Below are 10270 nucleotides of genomic sequence, written 5' to 3' on the forward strand. Positions count from 1 at the left end.
TCTTAAGGACCCCACTTCAGGCTGACAGTACAGGAGTACAGGAGCCAAAATACAGGATTCCTGCAAGATTCTCCCACACAGGATCTCACAGTGCCTCCCACACTTGCATATCAGGGAGGACAAGGAAAGAAATTCAGCAAACCCATTTGTTACAAGTAGACAGGGCCAGCTGAGCCTGACATCTCCAAACTCAGTGGACTCAATGGTGCAGAACCACTCATGCCATGGCAGCAGTGCCACAGTCATGAAAGGTTACTGCTGGGCCCAGCCTCTGCACTCACTGCTCCTCTACCCTTAAGAGAAGCTGTACTTCCCATCAAACCATCCCAGGGTCACAAGAGATCTTGTGCCCTGCTGGAGCATGGTCTGCCTGCCTGCTGGCAAGATGAGCATTGTCACAGACAGTCTGAGGATGAACATTTCACAACATCCTGAGTTTCATGTCACGGATACCACCTGACACTACCATCAGGCATGAATAAAAAGAGAAAGCCAGAACTATAAAAAGCTTCTGAGGAAGGGATTCTGTCTCAAGCAGCCCCTCTTTCAAAAAATGACTCAGAAAGGGCAGGAGGGCAAGAAAAGCCCTGAAGTACAAGAGTTCAGAGTACAGGTATTTTGACTCAATCCCTGCTATTCAAAAATACTGACCTGCAACCACATTTTCCCCCTCCAGCATCAAGGTGAATAATACAGTTTCGCATTTGTAACTGGCAGCACCCGGCCAAACACCTCACTGGCCTGATCCCTCTGAGGATGCAATTTAGAAGTTATTTCATACTTTGCTCTGGAAGAGTCAGTCCCAGCAGTAGCTGCTGTACAGTCTCCAAGATGTACAGCAGCATTGTCTAGCACTTTTTCCTTTCACCTTCAGAGAACAGTCCCCTCATGCCAAGCTCTTTATAGAGGAGAAAGAAAGTGGAAAAGAAAGCTGCATTGTACAGCAGTAAAAGGCAGCGCTGTGAGGAGCAAGAATAACACAGCATGAGCTGTTACAGAAGCTGCAGCAAAGCTGCTTTGTTCCCAGTCTAAGCATTTGAGGAAGTGAAATGCCACAATAAGAAATCTCAGTAGACAAAGCTGGAAAACAAAGAGGGCCTCTAGGAAACACTTTGCCAGGTGGAAGAGATACTCAAAAACTTTTGGTGGCCCATCTATGAAGATAGTCCTAGAGGCCAGGGCAGGGGTTTTGCTGCCCTGATGACTGCTACCTTGCCATGCAGGTAATCCCAGCAGAGTTAATACGAGAACATTGTTCAGTCATAGACCTGTCACCTCCAGTTAAGATTACTCTTCCACCAACACCCTCCCAAAAAAAGAAAATGATCAATCAATCCTTCTAAGCAACACAATGCGTAGGTTCTGGACAGGGTTATTTCAAGCCAAGAGGAACAGACATATGGGATAAGTTCCTCAGGAATTTGGCAGTCAAAATAGACAGCAAGACTTCGAAAAGCTGGGTCTATTTTGGGAAAAAGAGGGGCCTCCTTTGAGTCTGCAGACCTATGCACAGTCTGTAAAAACGGGTTCAGCTAAACCTGAACCAAGAGAGGCTGGGTGGCCTTTTCTACTTTCCTCAAAGGGTCTCCTTTTCTACACTTAGATGCAGGAATGCTAGAAGAATGAGATAGAAAAGAGCACTTCAGAGGTATTTATTTTTAAAATAAAGAATTTTTATCCAGAATAACTTATTTAGAGATAATCAGATGAGCCTCAATGCAGACATAAATGATCCCATTTCAAAGGGGAAAAAAAAGCAGGGCTGTTTCATCTTTAATCAGTAAATCATGACTGAGGATAAGACTACTTTTTAAATAGGACTGCAGACACATTTTCTTCTTACTTGCTTCTGTCCAACCATATTCTGCTCATTCTCTCACAGTCTGCCCATTTTTATGTCACATCAGCTCCACAACTTAAATCAAGCCTACCAATGACATAGAATTACAGCAAGGGGCCTCATGCATGCTACCTGGGCAGGTTATGGGTGTGACACTGGGCTCCCTCTGCTTTCAGGATACATGCCCAACTCTCAGTAGTGCAGCAGCTTGAAACCCAGCCCAACAAAACCCCATTGCCTGGTTCTTCTCTGATGGGAGGCTGTCAGCAGGAGAACCACCCACTGCAGGTCACCAGCGCTCTCCACCAAGATCCTGGGCATAGGAATAACCATTAGATAGCACTATGGTAACACAGCTGCTGACCTGGCCCAGCTCACACACTGCTTATACAGGCTGTTATTCCTGACAGCAAACACCCTGTCACGAAGGCTGTCTCTCTTCTGGGCAAAAAAAGGAGCAACTGTTTAGGTTCCCATGGGACAGCACTGGTGCATGGCCATTTACTTGTACACACAGTGGTAGGTCTTGCTTGTAGCTGACAGCTGGGCTAGGAAGAGGTTTCCCATCTGCCAGAAGCTAGGCAAACCAGCAACTTCGTGTTTTATTACAGGATCAAGTCTAAGCCACCACCACAACAGTCTCGACAGCTGCAGTATGATGGACTGGGAACAAACGAAGAAAGACCCAGGCTCTGAGACCACCAGCCAGACTGCAGCATCAAATAAAAGAGCCTTTGAGGTCTTGGACTTGGGCATTATAATAATATACAATATAATAATGGCCAGTCTTCACAAACGAAGAACCGGGGAAGGTCTTTACACCTTCCAGCCTGCGCATTGGATTTTTTAGGTGAGACACAGTGTGCACGGAACCCTTTAATCCTAAGGTTCATCTGCTGGGGCCAAGTGAGCTTGGACAGTGGCAGTGAGGTCCTCAGGACGTAGATGGATTGCCTTACAGGGCTAACGAGCTCCATCTGCCCGGGGAGTGGCCCCGACCGGGAATCGAACCCGGGTCTCGGCGGTGACAGCGCCGCGCCCTTAACCACTAGACCACCAGGGGCTCCCTTGGGCATTAAAGCAGCTTGCCGTTCCTCAAAATAGCCCTCCCTTGAAATAGCCTCTTCTGTCAAGGCAGTAGTTTGACACAGATTTTGGCATTAAGAAATTCCCACGCAGTTTCAGCAAGCACATTTTGGTCACCTCAGTTTCATTCCAGGAAGCCGCCAGTCATAACACCCCCAGAGAACACATGTGAGAGGAAACACTGATGTTTCAGGTCCCCTCACATCAGGCAGAAGTAGTACCAGCAGCTGTAGGTATCACCGCCTACTCCTCAGGAGCAGCCACAACCACCCCCATTTTAGTTGAACTGGCACAAAGCGTTATCCTCAGAGGGACCTGGTGCAAAGGAGCTGCTGAGCCCTGTGCACAGGGAGCAGCCACCCTCTGCAGCTCACTTGCAAGGCTGACCTATCACACAGGGCTCCACTTCTCCAGCCTCCAGTAACCTCTGTTGTACCTGCAGCCTCTCCCCCCACTCCTGTGCAGTGTCCCCAGAGAGGTGCACCAGACTCCTTGAGAACAGGGAGAGGGTTGTGCCTTCACCTTGTTTCACAAGGCTCACCAGGGCTTCTCCACACAGCTGTGGTCTAGCACTGTTCCACACAGCAGCTGCCGAGCAGAAGTCTTCTCTAATTAAAAGAGCTTCCTCTGGGAATAGGCAGATTTACTGCACTACTCAGAGGGCTCTTTAGTTATTCCATGTGCAGTGTATCACCAAGCCTGCATTAAAAAGGGACCTGAATGCAAAGAAGAGTCCAGCAGCTTCTTAGACTGTTTGGGAAAGTATATCCAGACAGCTGGGTTTTGTCTGGGTGGGGTTCCTCTCCCCCTGAAAAGACTGCAGAGATGAGCATAATTAGAACTCCTGCCTGCCTTCTAAGCTCCGGTTTCTTCAAGCATGCAGCACAGATGCTGCATAATAGTTTCCACCTCTGGTTGGGCGGCATAAAATTCAAGGCAACATCGGGGGCAAATAGCCTTGCTAATCTGCAGGTCGGCAGTCTCCTTAATCCAGGTCCCACTCTCTTAACAGGGAGCCTAGCTCCATGATCAGAAGACACAGAAGAATGGGAGTGAGGGGACAGGAGATCGAGTTTACTTAGGACACACACTGGGAAGCAGAGGACATTCCAGCAAAGCCACTCAAGACTGACTCATCACCAGCAGCTTCAATCCACGCTGACACACATGGCAGACACATGACTGGCTCCACAGCAGGCAAGAGGACACTTTGTGCCATGCCATCAGCATGAAAGAAGCCCCAGAACCAATGCACCATTATAACTGCAGTACTAGAGATAGTGTCCTACCACCACAAGAGCCAGCCTGTCACCCTTTTATGCAAAAACTCCTCTACAAATTCTTTGACTACAAGCAGAAAGGAGAGGAGCAGAGCAGTCTGCACAGTGATTTTTGAAAGCAGGTATATTAGCTCTGGGGACCAAACTCCAAAACCTCCTTGATACTGCCGCCACTGAATACAGGACCTCTTTTAAATTTCTGTCCACACATATGAACATTAATGTTAAGTAAGCCATTTGCAGGACCAAGGAGAAATCAGGAAAAAAAAATCAAGTAGGAAGTGAACAAGACATTCCCAACACAGATACTTTTTTCTCTCTGTTTAGAACACCTAGAAACTAAATGCCATTAAGATACAGAAACCTCCCTGGAAAGGTCTAACTAAAGCACTGAGGCATTTTGTGCAATACTAGCGATAGTCTAGTTAATTTAGATTTCACAACTGATTCCCAACAAAACTGCTAACCATCTATCACAGGAGACATGATGCTGGTTCCAGGCATTTAGTATTTACATATTCTTATGAGATGACAGCAGCAGCACTTGAAGTCCTAGTCAAGTGCCAAGATGCCACTTCCACACCTGCCTTGCACTCTGTTCCAGAAGCCCTGCACTGATAGAGCACAGGTTGTAGCCCCACAGCACCCCAATGCACAAAACCCCTAGAGACAGCTCACCCGAACCTGTGCCAGTCTGGTACACCTGCCCAAGGTAAATCAAGGTCCTGAAGCAGGCTGCTTTTAAAAATAGACAGACAAGGCACTGCACGAAGCCTCTCCTCAGGGCATCAAGTTCCCACATAGCCCCCTCAAACACATTCTGGGGAGGGCACAGAAAACTCACGGATCACAGAGGCAGTGACCAAAACAAGGTGCTGGTGGAGGACACGGTCCGATCCAGTGATGTAACCCCTTTTCAAAGGCACCTCTTGGACACAGCTTCCTTCATTCCCAACAGGTAAAGCTACTTTACAGCATGTTCAGTCCCCTCTATGCAAGTCCCTGTAAGTTAGTTCCTCTTCTGCCCCCTTCCCAAACTACCTCCATGGCAATGGATGGAGAGCAGCAGCAGCAGGGACAAAGGGCAGTTCCCAACTCCAGCTGTGGGAAGGTTTGCTTGGCTCAAAGTACGTGCTGCAGCTCTGACAGCTCATCCGGTATGAGAGACCTCCCTCTAACTGAAGCAGAATTGTTTTGCCTACAAAGGGAACTCTCCATTATGTAACTTTAGATCTTCAGGCTGCTGGATATCCTAATGTATATAGCTCCTCCCAGATCAGTATTTGTCCAGTACACATGGCCATGGGATTATCATCATACTAGAAGAGATCAGCAATCTGCTTACAGCTCAGCAACAATTTTCCAATAAAGGGTAAAGCGCTTTTGTGATGCACCTGTTTGCTCAAGGCTGTGCTGCAAAGAAACTAAATCATTAGCCCAGCAAAATTCTTAACAAACGCCTCCAGTCCTTTGCCCATGTGCAAGGCACTTCCTCTGGCCCTTCTCAGCTCCTGAGCTCCTTAAAAACAGTCAAGCCACTTATCTCAGCAGCAGTTTTCAGGAATTAAGTACATGCACCAGTCTTTGGTTCGACTTGCTTTTAAATGATGGTGTCCCAGTTCTGAAGCTCCACCAAGGAGACAAAGAACTAGAGCAGTCAGCCAGACAGCTGGTGCACGTGCCTCTTCACACAGGAGAAAGCTTGCCCTCAGCTTAGTCTCCTTCCCTTTCTCCCCTGTATTTACTTTGGATGAGCCACAACCACCCAGCTTCCCTGGCTCTGTGGTGTTAGAGAGGACATACACTTGGGTACCTAGCCAACAATCTCCAATTCTTGTCCCCATCCTAACAGGCCACTATTTTATTTCCTTTTTCTTCTGTCATCTACAAGGCAGTCCCTTTCACAGAGCTGCCCACAGTAATGCCTCATCTTTCTCCCAGAAAATTAGCTAGCTCTGAATCTGTCAGTGCTCACAAGCAATGATTTAAGCAATCTCCAGTACAAAGTTCCTTGTGCTTCACTTATCACCCTGCCTAGGTTCAAGTCAGCCGTTAACTGTTTCAGTGTTTCCAAGCCCTGACAGCCGAGTGAGGTTTCAGCAAACTGGCTCTGCCACAGCCAACCAGCCATCAATGAACTGCTGGCACTGGCTGTGCCTCCTGTATTATTCCTTTCACCATGCCAAGAGAGCCTGTAATTTTTAGCTTTTCCTCCATTTCATTCCATCTAAGAACACCAAGCAGCCAAGAAGAGGCAGAGGTGGTTAGGTAATGGATTGCCTCTTATTATACAGTTCCTAAAGGAAAGGTGGCTCACCCAGCCATTCCTTCATGCACATGTCATTAATCATTTGCCTGTGGAAAGCTCCAATCCCACATTCCTCCAACAGATGCATCAGTGCCAGAGCAGAGTTTATTTCTTCGCCCATCAAAGCTGACAGGCACACAGTGAAAGCAAGGCTGCTGCACCCAGCATCCCCCCTGCTGTACAAAAGGACTCCAGATCTCAGGATACCATAATCCACATTCAGAGACCAATGAAGGCAGCGAAGGAGAATAAGGGGATGCAGATGTCATGTTCCTATTTTAGAGAGGTGAAGTTAAGGAACTCTAGGATGACGGCCATAATTCCTGGCAGTAAGAAGTTAGTTTTGATGCACAAAAGTTTTTCCACAGAGGAAATTGATGAAGAAGTGCAAGAACTGACACTCTGATCATCCTTGTTGCACAGAACCACTGAAAACATTGCTACCTTCTCCAGACTTCAAAGCAACTCAGCCATAGCCTGAGCCCTAACAGACCCCCTCCAGCACCTCTACTCACCAGTGAACAGAAACAGAAAAGAGACCAGGAAGAAAGTGGTTGCCACACCACAGGCACCATTAAAGTGGAGCAATAATTACTACTTCAGCTAGCACGGGCATGGTCCAACTCCCAGCATCACCCTGGCATTCCTGCGACAGACCCTAAGCCTTCAGTGTCCAAGGTCCTTGTGGCAGCACCTCCTGCTGTACTGTGTGCTTCCTGCTGTAACAATGCCAGCAGGCACCAAGAACCACAGCCATGGTTTGAGTTGGAGAGTGCCTCAGGGCCTGTGGTTACCAGGCCTGCAAAACTCCCCACCTGCACTTCTCTGATTTACGCATCTACTGGGTGAACACCTGCAGTCCTGGATGGACCTCTACTGACATAAGGCAGGACACAGAGTAACAGGAGAGGGATAAAACCTTTCCTCGGTTACAGTCAAGTGAGGAATTTCATACAAACCCCCACTTTGCACTTCACAGAGCTGGAAGCAGAGTGTTTTGAGTAGCAGGGGCAGGAAACCTCCATGGAGCTGCGGGAAACCTTGTTAGAAGACCTTCTGCACCAGCTTACAGTTGTAGGTCACACAACACCTGCCTGTTCTCTGAGAACTAAAATAGAGACAATAACAATAATGAAGAGAGTCCAGATGAGCCGCATCATTAAACCTAAATCCTCTTAAGGGAGGAGCTTCCATGCAGCCCACAGGGAGGGCTTTCTTCAGGCACTCAGCTTGCATCTTGCTCTATTTTCGTTGCAGGCAGGTAAGAAGCTAAACAAACACTGAAAGACTTCACCAACCACACCTGCCCTGAAGCACAGGATTGAGGATGTCATCTTAGCAGTCCCCATGGCCCTTGGAAATGATGGAGAAGCCCAGGCCAAGAGGGGCTCAGGTTAACAGAGGTTCCACAGAGTGAAGGTATTTTGGAGGGAAGATCCTTCTACGAAAGATGTTAAATGAAAGGATGTTAGGAGCGAGGCTATTGATTTCCCTGAGCCACTCGAAATCCATACACTGGCTTACAGAGCAGTTTGCAAAGGTTCTTTTCACCAGTGTGGCAGTCCAACATGGGTAAGCTTTTTTAAGTACTTTATTTTTTAAGTACAACTGTAGCTGTGGGAGTCCTTGCTCCAGCAAAAGGACCAGAAACAAGTGAGAATGTCACATCACTGTCACAAGAGGTTCTGCTATGGGACACTGGCAGGTCTTTCACCACCTATGCAGTGACACTGCAGAACAGGTCACTGACGACACCACCAGTGACCTTCTCCCTCCTTAATGCTTTCTTCCTACTTAGTTCTCATGAAGTATTTAGTAAGATCTGAGTAATTTGTCACTTTCACAGCTTGTCATATGCTTATCTTGACATCAGCATACAGCTCCCGAGACTGCTCCTCGCTAGACACCTCCCTCTAGATTTTCAGAGCCGTGTTTCTACAGTTGGACCTTGTGGTCCACGAAAAGGATTCCAGTCACAGGCTTCTGCTTGATGGTTCTCATGCAGCAAGCAAGCAAGCTTCACAGCAGCAGGCTCACATCTCAGGCTTTGACGAGGTTTTTCTCAAGCCCATGGTATCTGAGCAAGTAGCAAAAAAAAAAAAAAAAAAAAAAAAAAAAAAAAAAAAAGCCTTCCGTGGAGAGGAATTATCACTGGTGGTAGATTTTGAGACAGCACTCTCCAGCTGTAAACCCTTGCTTGCACAGAAGCACACAGGAGTTGGTAGAAGTAACACTTCAAGAGGCCTCACATCCCTGTGATTCTCTACTATCAACAGCAGCTCAAACATCTCTGCTCTCCTCACCAGCCACCATCTCTGAGAGCAGTGCAATACGGCACTGTCCCTCTCTTGCACAGCTAGGAAAGTTTCAAGCTCTCATCTCATACACAAGATGGAAACACTAGAGCTTGTCCAAGACATAGGAACACTTTTTTCTAAAACAGCTCTACAGTTTACTGACGTCAAAATTTAGATTCCAGGATGGTTGGGTCTGGTTTTATTTTATTCCCCCCACTCCCTTTTTTTTTTTTTTTTTTTTTTTTTTTTTTTTTTTTTTTTTTTTTTTTTTTTTTTTAAACTAAGTGCTCTATTTTACATTAAAGCATACACAGCAGAGCTTTTATGGTCTGGGGCTGAACCAGCATGCCTGGATTGTAACAGTTAGCCACTATCCTCGTATCAACAGATTTGTTAACAGTCACAGTGCAAAGGCAATTCACAGCCAACATTTACTCAGCTACTGAACCTCAAGCTGAACTTCTCAATGCGATCTTAAAAGAGAGGCGGGGGGTGGGGGAAAGGACACGGCAGGCTGGGCCAGCACCAGATTCCTGTAGTCGTAATAGGGTAAAATCGCTACAGAGGCACCTAACCCACATCCTAGAAATTAAACAAGACAGAGCCGACTGAAGTCCCCGCCCGCCCAGTCTCATCAGCAGGCAGCAGAGGCACTCAGCCGAAATCCCTTCCCAACAACAACCGGTCGGGCCCCCAGGACACCGGGTCCGCTGCACCTGGCGATGGTTTCTTTCAGGCCACACACCAGCTGCGCCAGAGGATCTCGATTCGCCCACCGACGCAAGTTTGGAGGGACGCGCCCGAGAGCGGCGAGCAGCGGGGACCGGCGCCCCGAGAGGCTCCCCCGGCCCTCGCACGGAGCCCCCCGGGGGAGGGGAGCGGGGCTGCCTGGAGCGCAGCGGGGCCCCCCGCCCGCCCGGCCGCCCCCCGAGCAGGACTGCACGGACACAGCGGGGGCTCACACCTGGCCACCAGAATGCCCCGCCGAAAACCCCCGGGAAGTCCCCGCCAGGCACAGCCCCCGACCCTCTACGCTGAGACCTCCGGGTCGAAGCTAGTGGGGTCTCCAGGCACGCTGGAGGGAGTCTCGGCACACGCCCTCTCCTCCGGTGCCGCTCCGCTCCCCGATCCCTCAGGGCGGGCGGCTGCAGCGTACCTACCTCCCCAGCTTGGCTCAGCAGACTGCCCCCGGCGCTGCGCTCCTTCTCTCCGCCGATGTGGCCCCGCGGGGCGGAGCCGGCGGCTGCGCTGAGCCGGCCCCGGGGCGGGCCGCCGCCCCCCGCCCTGCCCGGTCCAGCCCCCGCAGGGGGTTGCGCGGAGCTGGCACTTCGCCCGGCGCCGTGCGGTGCTCTGTCGCGGTGTCCCCTCCGCCTATCCTGCTGCCGGGCGCCCTGCCCGCTGCGGGATCCTTTGTGCTCGCTCCTCAGACCGAGCGATACGTTTTCCACTGCCCACCTGT

At 49.3% G+C, this 10270-nt stretch overlaps 1 protein-coding gene across 2 annotated transcripts in view; it reads right to left on the reverse strand.

The window, feature by feature from the left end:
• CD82 (CD82 molecule) overlaps positions 1-10062 on the reverse strand; it is a 45116-nt gene extending 35054 nt beyond the window's left edge. Inside the window, exon 1 of one of the 2 annotated variants that reach the window (XM_027892297.1) lies at positions 9968-10062. The gene's annotated coding sequence lies outside the window, so the exon portion shown is untranslated. The remainder of the gene's footprint in view (positions 1-9967) is intronic. The other variant, XM_027892296.1, reaches the window with a different exon arrangement.
• Positions 10063-10270: the final 208 nt, after the last annotated feature.

This window comes from Empidonax traillii, unplaced genomic scaffold (genome assembly GCF_003031625.1).
Source record: "Empidonax traillii isolate 1590-97213 ecotype Southwest subspecies unplaced genomic scaffold, ASM303162v1 scaffold345:size607713, whole genome shotgun sequence".
Lineage (NCBI taxonomy): Eukaryota > Metazoa > Chordata > Aves > Passeriformes > Tyrannidae > Empidonax > Empidonax traillii.